Below are 15,260 nucleotides of genomic sequence, written 5' to 3'. Positions count from 1 at the left end.
TAAATGAAGTTAACCCAACATTTATTTTAAATCACAAAATAGTATCAGATTTAAGAACAACATGTAGACACTCATAGAAAATGAGGTTTAAATATCATTAACTGAATAAAATGTCTACCCTGAGTGGAAAAACGAGCCATCTGCCACTATATTTTATGTGGTTAAATGTCCATGTGAAATTAACATCCCATCATTCACTTTAAAAAACAGAAAAGCTTTATTTAAGAAAAACATAACCTGGATTAAGGCCTCAAAGCAGAGGTCAGATACAAAATTAAGAATTTTTTTCCCCTTTCTTTCTGTGGCAAAAGTGTGACTAGCGATTTTCATTAAAATAATTGAGTAATGTAATATTTCTTTGTATGTGAAAAGAGATCTTTAACAATCCTGTCACTTTTGGATTAGAAGTTTTTAGATGCATGTTACATAACTAATTTGACCAACTATATTGGCAAAGAAATGTGTAAACACAATAGGCAAAAGCAATTTTTTAAAATCACCCATCAATATTCAATTTCCTACCAGCAGTAATACAAATGTTATCAACACACGTGTAGCCTCTGTTTACTACAGTGAGAGTCGTGTGGGTGTCCATGCACTGGAGAAAAGTATCCCAAGAACACACATCACTCTTCCCAATTTACATTTCCAGCATCCTGAATTTAAGCACGCTCAATGAATCTGACAGGGAATGCTACTGAAGTCTCAACTCCAAATAAATAGTTTAAAATAAAAAGTTGTATAAATATTAGTCTGTGCCAATGATGCGGTTTGAGAGGGAGTGCTATAAACACAAAGTAAATTAAATGGGATCTACTTTTGTGGGGTAAAAGGCTACTTAGACTGGTTATTATAGAGAAAATTTTGTTGTGTGGTGCGACAGCACGTACCCATGTGGCTAACCTACAACTGGTAGAAGAAACAAATCCCACCCATACCTAGGAGTGGTGCCACAGCCAGACCACAATTCCTATGAGGGATGAACTTAATTTGCTGAAAATGAAGGCCAGGCTCTGTTGCAGCTCATTAGCTGGTTACAGACACACTGCGAGAGAAGAAAGTGGAATTTAGTCGATGTTCCAACTTCTACATGTGCTGTGAATAAAACAGACTATTGTTTTTTTGATAAAGAAGTATTGTTTTGAATGTGCAGATTGGCTAAGTAAAGCCAGCAGAATTTTTTGGCCAAATATAGTCTCTTGCTCACTCCTAAAAATCCTAGCTTTCAAATTAGGAGCTGAAGTCATAAAAAAAAAAAAAAAAAAAAAAAGTTTACATTCCTGCAGCCTGCTGCAGCAAAGCCAAACAAATGTTTGGCTTAAAGCTCACTTACATCTCTTTCATGAGCCTTTTTTTTTTAACATGGAAGTCTGAAAAATACCATTTCTTTTATCGAGTCATTTAATGCCAAGTGGGGAGAGAGAGAGAGAGAGAGAGAGAGTGTGTGTGTGTGTGTGTGTGTGTGTTTATGTGAGGACACGCACACTCAGCAACAGTACTATAGGGTCAGTGTAGTGGTTTTAAAGCATGTGGGTCATATTTGAATTTAAAGAAACCATGGTTTTACAGCTTCTGGCATAATTTAGGTCACAGTCACAAACTGTGATTTTTTTTTTTTAAGCATCATTAACCACTGAATGGACAAGGAATGTGTTATTTTCAAGGAGTTTCTTTGGTGCCAGTCCAGGCAATAAAAACCTAAGGACAGGGTCAAACTGGGAGGGTAACTTTGTATGTAGTTGCCCTCCTGATGCACTTTTTTACCATAAAAACTGTATGCTTTTTGGCCTTCAATCTCTGAGCCCAAAGTGGATAACATGAAGTAACAGCATCAGTTTGTTGGAGGCAGGCATCTTGATGGCCAATTTTCATATGGCCGGTAGGACTGGTGATTTGGCACTCTGAAGAGTCCATTAAAATGACAAAATTGCCGAACTGAATATACAGTGGTCTAGTATTTTTAGGTTCATGGGCACATTCTCCTTCTAATCTTTATAGATAGCCAAATTTTTGCTAGAATACAGTTGAGTTTTGTTATAATGATGATATTCATATTAAATAAATTCCCAGTCTGAGAGCAGAAAGTGAAATGGCTTAAATCAAACCTCTTTATAAGTCAGGGGCCACTGACAGTGTGTGCCCAGACCTGGGGAAAGGGAAACAGAGGGAGCCATCACTCTCATCACCCTTGACCAGCCCGCTACCGGCTTTGCATGCTGATTAGGTTATTTTGTTGGCAGGAGTAATTTGGTGTTGAGGGTTGATTTCCCAAGTGCAAATGATTGGTGTGTTTGAGGCATGTCAAGAGGAAGAGAGCAGAGAGTAAGTCCTCATGGCCACACTGTCACATGATGGGTGGCTGAGGGCCTCCTTAGGCCAATACCAGTTCCCTTCTCAACCTTTACACACTAAACAAACAAGTAAGTATTTTCATTACAGAAGGTCATTGTTATATGTAAGGAATAAGATGAAGCATTTACTATAAAATATTATTTACATACTAAATTGTTTTTCAATATATTATTTTAAACATTTTTATCACATTCCTAGAATTCTCAAGCTCCTCAGATGCCATTTTGTTTTTTTTTTTGTCTGTGTTTTGTTTTTTTTGTAGTGTTTTTGGCTTCAGCAGAATTTTACTTGCATAGGCTTACATCATCAGTATAATACTGAACATATTACCATCAAAGGAAGACCAGAAGAAATGTCTTTAGTGTACATTTTCCCTGATATTCCAGATATCAATGCTTATGCTTTTGATGAGTGTTTTAATACTTTACAATCTACCAAAGAATGTTTTTGATTTATGTCAGAACCTCTGAGAATTAAGTGTGGTGAGGCTGTAACAACAAAGAAGGTCACCTTTTGAGAGAATAGATGAGGACTGCCTTCAGTTCTAAACACAGCATCACCTCATTAAAGAGATGTGTCCCAGGCATACATTTTCCAAATAACTATTTGTTGGATACATAACCAACACTTTAATTTTAACCATTTCTATTAGTTTCTAAACTGTTTTATAAATGCCCTTGCCTCCATAAAAATCAGTTTTAGAATGAAAATGTAATTATTCCGTCTTTGTTATCACTGTGAATATCCACTGTTGTATTATATAACCATGTGTCCTGTCTGCCCTTTAAGTTGGCTGCTTTCTCTTTCAGTTCCAGGTTCTCAGTTAAGATGTTTCTACTGCTATGCAGTGCCTGTGTCTAATAATATTTCACATTCTTCCAGTCTGTTCTAAAATAGAAAAAGAGATCTTTGTTAACAATTTATGCTAAATAATAATCAATATGACCGTGGATGAAAGAATATATAATTACAATTAGATAGGAGAAATAAGTTCAAGAGATGTATTGTACAGCATTGTGACTATAATTAATGACGATAGATTACATTCTTTAAAAATGCAAAGATGGTGAATGTTAAGTGTTCTCAGTACAAAAATGACTATGTGAGGTAACACATTTGTTAATTAGCTAGACTTACTATCCCACAGTGTACGTATACTTCAAAACATCATGTTGTGCACAATAAATACATAATAAAAATTTTAAACATGGTAACTTTTCTAAAAGTTTTGCAAGAGCACTTTCTGACAAAGTTTAAATTGTCAAAAGATCAGTATTCAGGTAAGTAAAGAACTATTGCAATGTACAAGTCCTGACCACCCCTAGACCTCTTCAAAAAGTCAAGGAATGCATATTGCAACTAAAATTCAAGTTAACCACCAAATAAATTTTCCCTTGAAAAGCATTTAAGTTTTAAGTCTAATTTATATCCTAAGCTTCTCAGATCTTACCTCATATTTGAACACAATTTGACAGTTTACAAATAATTTTCACATAATGTACTATTCCATTATACCTGTATAACATGAGTATGTTTGGCTTTTTCAGGTAACAAGGAATAGAAACATATTCTGGTAACTTAAAGTTGGTGTAAGGCATTACAGGAAAGTAAGGAAAACAAGTATCTGTAACACAAGCCTTAGATATCATTCAGGGATGCAAAGATTGTTCAGAGGGCTGAGTCCTCACAGCCTGCTTGTCCTGTTGTCACTTCAGCAGCAGGGACATGTTTCTGCCTTTGCTATGGTTTCAACATTATTCTTGCCTATTTTCTTATTTTAGTACATTCTTAGTAATATTAAAAGGTATAGAATACAATTTAAACATTTTGTTTTTAAAACATTTTTAAAAATTTAAAATACTGCATTAAATGTTACTTTTAAACTAGAAAATTGTTATGAATATTTTCAGTACTGGATGAAGCATTAAATAGTGTATCCTTTAAATAACCCAAAACAAAGATGGTATCTGACTCTTCCTACCTCTCACATACACACACAAAATGATTCACAGGTGAAAGTATTGAGCCTTTGGGTGTGAAACATTTCTGGCAAACACAGATAACTTTACTATTCTACCTAATGTTCCACGTATGATTGGTGTCTGATTAAAGACACATATGTGAGATGATAAGACTTTTATTTGGTCTACAGAAAGAGGAACCGTTTAGTCATGGAGCTCAACTCTTACAACAGAATGTCAGAGTGGCTAGTCTCCTTGTTGTCTTGACTGCAAATTGAGCACTCTCTTATTAAGTACGTTCACTTAGAAGAAAACACTTTCCTAGAAGAGAGACTCAAAAAATCTCAACCAAAAAACAAAAACAAAATGAAAAACAGAGACAGAAAAGTCAGCAGGAAACACTGAACATTCTTCAGGGGATAAGGAAATGTACAGCCATCATTTTACCAGCTTCCCAGACCACGTCTACTTTTGTAAAGCAATAGTCTTGGTATCTTGAGAAAAGGAGCAACTCAAAAGGAAGTGTGGTGGAAATTTCCAAAACACAGAGAGTCTGTCTGGATAAAAACAGTGAAGACAGGCTTCTATATTTAATGACAGGGCCTGGGTTGCCTGTCTTCTGTGATCACTGGCTCTGTGTGGTACACTTTGGTAAGTTTATGATGGTGTAATCCCCCGATGAATGAAGCACTCCCTTCCCTTCAGTGCTGTTTATTCTTAGCTTGTGCACACAAGAGCAAAGAAAGTTGTCAACAACACATCCAGTTTATACACTGAACACACTACTAACAGCCAGCTGACTCAAGCGAATCAAGAAGTTCTTGTATCCCAAACGTCCTCCCTTCATTCATTCACACACACACAAATATTTACTCTGCACCTACTATGTGCCAGGCACAACAACAGAAGAGGTGAGTTGGGGAAAAGTGTGGAACAGAAACATGGCAGTGGTAGAGAGGGGAGGAAAGAGGAAAAAATAGTTTCTGTTTTTATTAATAAAGAGGGAGATTGTTTTCCTACAAGTTGTAAAAGTCTGTGACTCTCAGTCATATTTTAAAAGTGTTCATTTCTGATTTGAACTATAATACGCAGGAAGATGGCCCTGTGTTGGTTCACCCTTATTCCTGCTCCTGAAATTCTCATAGGAGGTGAAAAATACATCTATACTAGTTCTCTAAAACAATTCAGACCTTAAGAATATGGAACTCCATATATTTCAAAAGCAGAGAAGAATGAAAACAATAAAATGACTTATTGTTTAAAAATTAGATAATTGATAATTATAAAAATCTCTTATGTGTCCATTTTACAATGGAAAAATAAACATGTTAAAGTAAATATGATCACAGCACCTAAATTCTATTACCTTTGATGTAATAGTTTGGGAGAATAATTGGAGGAGAATGGAAGAAAAGAAATTTAGCTGGAATTTGGATTGTGGATCATTCTATATCTGTAAAAATGAAGTTCTGCCCTTAAGGAAAACAAATTAGTGTTTCTGGCCTATAGCAGGCTGTTTCAATATCATTTTGTGCATTGGGACAACTGAAATAGCACTTGTTCAGAAAATGTTTTCAAGTCATGATTTCTAGAAGTCACCCCACTTATCACTATGTCAGAATATTTTTCTTCAGTCCATTAGAAGCAGGCTCTGCCTTTATGCTGCTTTCAAGGATTCCAAAGGTTCACTCACAATGCTACACTACAATAAAATTCAGCGTAATGTGAACCACTCGATGATATTGCCTTTCCTTATTGCCTTTCAGTTACACCATTCTAAATGCAATAAAGGAGAACTTGTTCTGTATGGAACAGATAGAGAAATGAGTATCATTCCTTGAGTTGAAAAGTCACAGGCTGTAATACACTAACAGCTTAAAGGAGAATTTCTCATATTGATGGTTGGTTATGCGTGTTTGAACATCTGAGTAACCTGAAAAGCATATAAGATTGCCTATTTCAAATCATGATGGTTTTTATTTGGCATGCATTCCACAACAGGCAATAAAGCAGTGCCCCCGCCAGCTGCAAATGTATCTACGTGTTCTTCTGGAGAGCAAACCCAAATGGCACTGTGGTCATAGGAAAAGAGAGCTAGTGGCCACTGGCTCCGCAGAGCAACCCTGGGAAACTGAGGTGCTTCTTGCTACATCGTGGCTTGACTCTCAGCAACAGGTCGGAGCTATTCAGGAGACTGTAAACCCAGCAATGCATTTCAGAGCTGCCACTGGGGCCCCAAGTGATCTTGAGCAGTTTGCACAGAACGTTGACACGATATTACCTGTCTCTCTGCATGCATTAGCCTGAGGTAAGTTTCCTGACAGAAAGGCAGGCACACAGGATGTAGCCTAGTTTTCTGTGTCTTCTGTGGACTCTCAAGCAAAGCAGGAGCTTAAGGATAGCAGTGCTGATCTTTATAGGTGATATTAGGTGCATTCCAAACATAAAAGCCAGATTTAAAGTACTCAGACTATATAATGGTTATGTGACATATGGTCACCTGTTTATTTGAAGATGAAAAGAGGCATTGCTGGACAACTCTTGCCTATAAATACCAGTAACCCCAGTCATTATTTTAAGTGTTTCCTTTACCTTCAAAGAAAAAAAAGCAACGTGAAAAAAACAAACAGAAAAGTAACTCAAAGTGGCATTTCAGGGGTAATTATACTCATATTCTGAAGTAACTTATCTTAAGAATATGAATGATTCTTGTCCAGCTCATATCTTGTGCAGTTTTGTGTAGAATTCCCACTAACAATCCCTTTGCCCAGTACTTAAAATAAACCCATCCATTCCTTCTCCCAGAAGGAAAATAACAAAATGCTCAATGGTTGCAGTGAAATTATCCCCTGTGACATGTGTGAGTCATCTCAACCGCTGCAGGCAAAGGCTCACTTCTTTGAAAACTTGTTCCTTGTCTTCTTTCTAGGGAACCTTACTGGCATCAGACTGGAAAACATGCAGCTTTACTTCACTTTGCGGACCAAACACGGTCTGAAGAAGTTTTGTTTAAAGTTAATGCTTGCACATAATTGACTTTCACCACAGAGTTAAAGCTACAGATGCAGAGAGAGGAGGAGTTTGTCTTAAAAACATTTTTAATTTCAGTTAAGAGTTTTAACATTTGCCTCAATGGGCATTTCTTGTGACTGTTTTTTCCTATAAAACTATTAACTGCAAAATAGCAAGCCTGATTCTGTGCATTTATTCAAAGCATATATATTATTAAAAAATCCACATTTTCTCATATCTTTGACAGTTTACCTTTAATATTTAAGAAGTCATACTGATTACCCCAGTTTTACAGGTATTTAGCAAAATGTCCATTTGTTGAAAAATCATTGTGAAGATTTTATTAATTAGAAGTTACTAGTTTTACCAATTATTTTACACAGTATATCCATTTGTTAATACTTTCTTTTTCATTTTCCTTTCTACTCTATTACATTTTTAAGAGATGCAATTTCCATAATTTTTATATATGAGGTACGTATTTGGTGGATTGATTTCTTAAACTATATCTTTTTTATTTAAATCAATAAAAAGGCATAACAGAGTACTTATTATTTATGACATATTTTACTTCATGTCAATGAAATAAATAATTTTTGTAAAGTTAATACATTTGTGCTGACATTTTTTCAAAATTTTTTCAAAAAATATCATCTTAAATACTGACTTTCATTTTTCTGAATGTATATTAGATGTCACACATGTGTTAGAGAAATTCTGAGTTACTCTAACATGAAATGCCTACCAATATTAATAAAGTTCTTTAAAATTAAGAATCTCACATCTCCCCAATTGGAGACAGTGTATTTTCTGACACAAGTCTTCAGAAACATAATAGGAAACATTAGTGAGTGTATTACACATCCTTCTTAAAGGTATCAGTGCTTCCCATTATCTGTAAAAATTTAGAAATACAATAAAAAGAAAGCCAAGAAAATCTATGTACAACGCCGTATGCTCAGCCAAAAATAATTAAATCTTAGACTCGTGCCAAAACAACAACAATAACAACAACAACAACAAAAAAAACCAAATGGTTATCTTGGTGGGATCAGTTCCCTCCATCAAGACTGCAACCAAACTGACGACCTCAGAGAGATAAGCCGTCCCTTTGGCACCGCTGCTCAAATGAGAAGCAGAACCAAACACCCTGAGACTTTTTTTTTTCAACAAAAAACAATATAAGATAAAGAATCAGAGAAATTGAAAGAAACTTTAGAGCTCATTGGTGATAAAATCCCCTCTTTTCATGGAATAAAATAAGAGCTGGAGAAATCATAACACTTTAGGTATTATTTAGGTATTTCCATTGAAGACTATAAGCTCTCATGACTCCAAACAGCAAATAGAATAATTTCAAACAGTTGACAAATAATGAAAATAATGTTTAATTCTCAAAGGGCTTTAAAGTGGTCCTCAGTAGTGGCCACATAGTCAGCATACCTGTGACAGCCCTGACAGTGGAAATTACTGGATCTTGGAAATGCTGTTGGCCACCAAGATGAACAGCAGGGTTTTGTTAGAGTTACTCGATTCACTGAGACGGGGGATAGAGATGGTGGAAAGTAGGCCTTCCCTCGTGAACCTACACATCCTACTTATGAAACCATGTGTTGTAATTTTATCTAAGCAAGCAGGAATGCACATAAAAGTGCCTGAATTGTACCATAAGAGCTTGATCTAAAACACAAGCATGGAATAGAGTAATAAATTATCACCAAGTGGAAAGTGGCAACACTAGCCGTTCAAAATTCATAGTCAGGAAAGCAATGGTATACACACTAAAGCCCCCGGAGTCCCAGATATGCTCTTATCTTGAATGGCAGAGCAGTACAGAGACACACGCTCAACCCTGAAGAATTTTCTCTGTGGAAGGTAATGACAATCAGCGACACAAGTAAAGAAAGTCACAATATGGCATTTTAGGGCAGAATCATTCACTGGATGAGGGAGATTCTCTCCATTTCAGTTCATGGCCTAAAGGACAATACTTCTACAGTTTTTGTGGTAATCTTTGCTGTTCCTTGAGCTTCCAAAGCCATTGTCACTCTGGGAATTTCTTTGGAGATTTCCAGTGAGCCAGCTACAAAATCCAGAGTTTCTAAAGGCTATGACCTCAAACGCCCATAGGTTGTCAGAATTTGTCAGTAGTAAAAGATGCCAGATAGGAATGACTATGCCCTGAGACCTGGACTATCCAGTGGACTGGCAGGGCAGGTATTGGAGGTGTCTACATTGCAGGTGAAGACTGGGTTTGTCTGAGAGCTCCACAGGAAACTGGTGAGAGCTCCAGGGATTCAGAAGCAGGAGTTTTTATATACATTATGTACGTGTGTGTATGTGCACGGGGAGATGGTAGCGATGTCCCCAGATGCTAAATTCATATTTTCACCCTGTGCTTGGATCTTCATGTATGCTCACCTCTAAGGACCACACTAAGAGTGTCAGAAATAGGATGGTGTGTATTTAACAGAACAAACTACAGGAAAAGAATCTTGAGGGAAGAGAAAGAGACAAATGGGTAGTTATCTAATGGGGTAGAGAAAGAGGCAAGAAATGTCTGAAAGAATTGGCCCTTAATTTGGAGGTAGGGCTAGACTAGGAAGAATTACACTGAAATATCCCACAATCTACGTCTTTTGATCTATTTTTAATAGTATTTTCTTGGACTTTCTAAAATTATATTATCAGCCATCATGTCTTGTTTCTTTCATTTGCTTGAATCTGTAATCTGTGATTGCAAATTTGAATAATTTGCCCCTTTAATCTTCTAAAAACATGGAAACAAACAAGTAGAAGCCTGTTAGAACTACAGGTAGAATGAGGATAGGCTCTGTCCGGGTAGAAGAATGAAGGGCTCTTTTACCATTATTGACATTGTGAACTATTTTTCCTTTGCATTTTTAGGCTCTTTTCATTATTTCGTGATTCCTAGCTATAGTCTCATGTTTGAAATTGACCACTTGTTACAGAAGGTATTAGTATTTTAGGCTTTATTGTTAATTTTCTCTACCAACTTTAGTTCTGAATTGCGTGGAATACTTTTAAATAAAAATGGTGGGCATATGGTTCTGCTACATCTTTATAAGTTGCAATGTACCCAAATTAGCTTTTCTATATGAATATGATGCTAAAAGCAATGATTCTAGCCCCACAGACTAAACTGCACATGAAGATAAATACATTATTTAAGGTAAATGAATCTTGTGAGGGCTCCTGAATGTCAATGATATGCATGGAGAGCATTTCATTTATAGATAGATTTCTCAGCATGCCCGATAAGAGAGATTGTGATGACAGGTGGACTCTCAGTAATGACTGAAGCTGGGGTACAGATATTCTACAAAGTTACTTCTCCTTTAACAAACATTTACATAGTACCACATCACAAACCAGGAACTATGCAAGGTCCAAGGAATACACAAATGGATTAGATATAATCCCTATACTCCAAAGGCTCACAGCCTAGCTTGGGAGATAAGCATATCTTTAAGTACTATACAGTGTAATACAGTACTCATAAATGCCAAAAACCGGGCTAGAGTGAAGGACCTACTGATGTCTTTGGATGATCGGTGGTATTTCACCAAAGAGATGCCATTTGAACCCTATCTTGAGAGATTTAATACATGTGTCTAAGGTGGATAAAACTGAGATGATTTTCTGACAGAAGACATTCCAACTATGGTCATAACATGGTTAGTGCGTAGTATAATTCATAGCTTGGTACATCTATGAAGGAATAGCATGGAAGAGTCTGAAAAGTAGGCAGTGCGTGAAGTCTGTGGTACACTGAGAAATCTAAACTTTATCCTGTAGGTGACATCAGGCCATTGGAGCTTCTTAATAATAACTGATAACCTTGTCAAAAGAATAAAATACACGATTTTTAAATCTTCTGATGTACTTAATTACTTTCTACCTGCACTTCTCGTACGAGTCCTTACACATTACCCTTTCCCAGAAATGCTGTCAGAGGAGAATGGTCCTGAATTTATTCTAGGAGATTCAGGCACTGGAGAGAAAGACTCTCCAGTCCGAAGGAGATCATTTATTTTAAACCTAATTTCATTGCCATTTCCTGCCTAGTACTTTGCAGCATAGCCAAATGACATAGAAACCAACCAACTAGTAAAATATTTCCCTACTCTAGAAATATTCAGTTAAAGGGATTTCATCTTGCACATCCCAGGAATATACAATAAAACTTTCATGTAAGTTTTTATTGTATGATTGATAACATCACTTTTGTCTCATGAGATTCTCAGTATCATGAGAAAGTTCAAAAGCAAATAAGAAGCCATCACACTCTCCAGTAAATCCAGTCACCTTGCAAATTGGAGTTTCATTGCTTTGTAGAATAATAACATAATGAGAAGTACACTTGTTTGAGCTATTAGGTTTGTGCAAACATAATTGCAGTTTTTACCATTGAAAGTAATGGCAAACATAGCAATTACGTTTGTACCAAACTAACAGTTACATAATATATTTCTGGTATTTCCTGGGAGTCCATGAGAAACAACTTAGCCTCACTTCTTGAAAAATAGTGAATTCCTTTTTAAACTGTATACTCAAATAGTGTTTTTATTTTCCCCACACTCTTTGCCTTTGTCTAACAATGATGTGTCTATCAGTTGATTAAACCAAGGCCTTGGGAAGTTATTGGTAGGGAGGAGATCTGAGCTCTAGACAGATTACAAACTTTTGGAATTAAAAACAAAATTAAAATTAAAAATAAGGCTAAGACCAGAACTTTACAAATGTCATAAACGGTATATTATTATCTTATCTCCAGTCTATAAGCTGTTATCAAGAGCCAAATGCCATTGTCAATATAACTCTAAGGAAAGTTTACAAAATAAAAATTTGTGAAAATGAAAACTGGCAGCTAAAAACCATGCACATCCATGTTTTTCCTGTCTGCACGCTCTTATCTATTGATATATATTTTGCTTTTCTGTATTTACTCTCTTTTTATTAAAAACATTCTTAAAAAATTATAAAATGAAAGATTTTTAAAAATCAGTTGCTTAATCAGAGGATCTAAACACTCTATGGGAAATTTCTCCTTTCTTCCTTGGCTTTGTAAAATGAAAGATGCTAGCTGTGGCAAATGTTTCACAAGAATTTTTGTTTCCTAAAATGTTAAATGGAACAATGGAAATAAGACAGGAGTTAAATGTTATCACAATTATATAGATTTTCATTTTTTTCCACTAGCAACTTTTTGCTAACTTTTTAAATTATGCACTGTTACCTTGACCCATTTTTTAGATGCCTCAATGGATCTGAAAGGCAGTAATTTGAGACTTAAAATTTGAACTTTCAATTGCTTGTATTTTTAGTACATCCTAAAGGTGTTCACAGGAAAATGTGAATCTAGATTAGACAATAAAGAGTTGTTTCGTAAAAGCAACCACCTTTTCTAGTTCAACTCTCTTTTCATCCTGAAATTTTCCTAAAAGTATTTTTATCTAATATTTTAAATTAATTACTTGCTCATGGCCATTGGATTAATTTTTTTATTAGTAGGTTTTCAAATTATGTTCTGCTAGTTATAAAAAATGAGAATATTTTAAAATTACATATTCCAAATTAACCTTAAAGTATAAATGTATACTTTTTAAATTATAATTTACAGCAAAAAGGTTTCTGACACCTAACATGGCATTCCAATTCCTACAAGAAATTGCTGAGATTCAGGAATCATGAACCATGCCTAAGTTCTTGGAAACTATGTGTCTGCTATGGTGGCTGTTGGCTCCTGTGAATGGAAAAAAGTGCCACAGAGAATTTCAACCAACTTGAAGCAACTGTTCCAAAGAATGTGGCTTAAGATTTTCAAAGACAAGTCAGACACTTAATGCATGCAGCTGTACTAGAAGGTGACCAAGAATAAGAATAGATGAATCAAATAACAAATGCATTACCATGAGGCTGGTTTGAATTGCCAGAACTAACTTAAGTTTCGTATTTTTACCTGAAGAGCATCATATTTCAAAAGAAACCATTAAAACCTGATATAGACAGAGAACAAATTTCTAAAATAAAAAGTGGTAATTAAGATGGTAAATAGATTGATGTCCAAAACAAAAGGAATCTGAGGCCATCAAAAGTTACCTTGACTGTAGGAAATACCTAAATCCTGTATGTTCTTTTGAGGATAGCACATATGACAATTTTAAATCACACTGAAATTTAACTACAAAATTCTTCCAGAATAAATTAGCTTCCAAAAATCAAACATTTTTCAAAGAGCCTATAAAAAAAAGATAAGTGTGAAGTGTAGGCCTTCTGTAGAATCATCAGAATCTCTTAGCTCTTTATTCTTTTTTCTAAAAAGTTCCTCTGCTGAAATATAATTTAGAGAACATGCAGAAAATAAATTTAGGATGGGCCAAACAAGTATGAGGCCTGAAGCTCCAATAACAATTTAGGGACTGTAACTGTTATTAAATTTCAACCCATCCTTTCTTGGTAAATGCAATTCATTATTTCCTAAGGAAATAAGTCTTGACCGATATCATTGTGAATTACTTATATAAATTAAATACACCATTTCTATAGAAAACTTTAGGTCAGCAGCAGATGTTGGTAAATTCCTACAGAAATGCATGCCCAGAGAATGTTTTTTTTTTTTAAATGGCAGAAATCTGCTAGCTATTCCTGCCTTATCTGCAACAGCTGAGCAATCTTTCAGTGCCACGCGGAGACGGAAAACTTGGCTCAGATATAACGTGGACAAGCTTGCCTTAATCACATTGCTCTTTTACATGTGCACAAGGACATCAACATTGACAGTACAGAGTAAAGCAGCCATTTGCTGAAAACAACTGTCAACGTTGTCAAGTTTTTGGAACCTCTTATAATGTGATTTGTATGACAAATCTTGTGGCATTTTGTTTGTCAGCAACAGTAGTGAATTTCCATTTATCTGGGAAGGCAGGAGAACTGTTCAGAAGTGAATTGGGTTTCTTTACACAGACTGTATTAAAGGAAAACAGTGATTAATTTTAAAATGACAGATTTCAAATAGATCTAGAATTTTCAAAGTGGAATTTCATTTCAAATATCACATAAGTGTGTTTTCCTCCTTGGGCTCAAACCTTGAAGAATTGCTGGAATCCTTCGATTTTCCTTTGTTGCTCTCTAAGTTTTCAAAACTGTTGTAAAAATATTAATATTTTTCAAAGACTTAAATCTGTAGCAGTAATTAGTAGAGAGTGTTCTAAGTGATAGCAATAGGTTCATCCCTTTCTTTAAGAACTAGATGCACATTGGCCATAAAGCTCATGAAATCAGTTGCAGTCAGTTATAACTAACCTAGTCCGTGCCTGTGTTATTCAACAATGTATCTATTAAAAGGCCATTACAGAGATACCATGGTTCATTACCTTGTCAACATTATTCCTACTTATCCTTACTTTGCCCTGTGCTTTTCACATAGGTACTCCTTAATGTGTTTCATTCATCTGTCCTCAGCCAAGGTCCTCCTTCACGTGGGTGAGATTAGCTTGGACATGCTTATATAATGGACCATGAATGCCCTCTCCATGCACATGCCAAAATGCCTTTGGATGCATGATACTAGTATCCTAGCCCAACCAAGAAAGTCTCAGGTTCTTCACATCTACACTAATGCTGGTTCCTTTAAAAGAGATCCATCAAAGTCTAATGAGAGAATGTCTCTTTTTTATGCTTCCTTCCAAGTAAATCTTGTTCAAGAGCCCCAGAAAAGATACTCTGTCCCTCTGTTAGAATCCTTTTCCCCTCTCCTCAAAGCTATGCTCAACATAATGTTTAGAACCATCTTTATAAATATTAGGTACTATAGGGTTTTTTTTATGGAACTAAATTTAAAGTGATAGATAAAATTGAGACACACTCTAATCGATGAAGGATTGATGTTCTTCAAACTCCATGATACACAGT

At 35.5% G+C, this 15,260-nt stretch overlaps 1 long non-coding RNA gene across 4 annotated transcripts in view; it reads right to left on the bottom strand.

The window, feature by feature from the left end:
* Positions 1-15,260, bottom strand: part of LOC108289130 — a 49,568-nt gene that overhangs the window by 11,251 nt on the left and 23,057 nt on the right. Inside the window, exon 3 of one of the 4 annotated variants that reach the window (XR_005196887.1) lies at positions 939-1,045. The exons of the other annotated variants lie outside the window; for them this stretch is intronic. This is a non-coding gene — a long non-coding RNA (uncharacterized LOC108289130). The remainder of the gene's footprint in view (positions 1-938; positions 1,046-15,260) is intronic. 4 annotated transcript variants of the gene reach the window in all.

The sequence above is a fragment of the Cebus imitator genome, unplaced genomic scaffold, assembly GCF_001604975.1.
Source record: "Cebus imitator isolate Cc_AM_T3 unplaced genomic scaffold, Cebus_imitator-1.0 Scaffold16, whole genome shotgun sequence".
Taxonomy (NCBI): Eukaryota; Metazoa; Chordata; class Mammalia; order Primates; family Cebidae; genus Cebus; species Cebus imitator.
Note: the sequence above shows the minus strand (reverse complement) of the source record. Positions and strands in the feature narration are given on the sequence as shown.